Here is a 258-nt window from a genome sequence, read left to right as displayed (position 1 = left end):
GGGTACAGGAGAAGCACGTCTGTGGGGAGCAGAGGCCTAGCTAGCCCACTTCCCCCCTGTGATGGCCACGCAGAGGGCTGGGGACGCACGTGTCCAGGCTTCTGCACACAGGCAGTCAGGCTGCGCTGGGTACTGCTGAACTGGTGGTTGTTTCTGCCCTCCTGGGCATCACAGGGGACAGCCGGGGCTGGGGGTCACAGCCATGCTTGGGGCATGGAGTGGTCCAACAGTGGGTGGCTGGTAGGGTTTGGTGCCCTT

Source organism: Antrostomus carolinensis, unplaced genomic scaffold, assembly GCF_000700745.2.
Source record: "Antrostomus carolinensis isolate BGI_N321 unplaced genomic scaffold, ASM70074v2 scaffold33001, whole genome shotgun sequence".
Lineage (NCBI taxonomy): Eukaryota > Metazoa > Chordata > Aves > Caprimulgiformes > Caprimulgidae > Antrostomus > Antrostomus carolinensis.
This window is presented reverse-complemented; position numbering follows the sequence as displayed.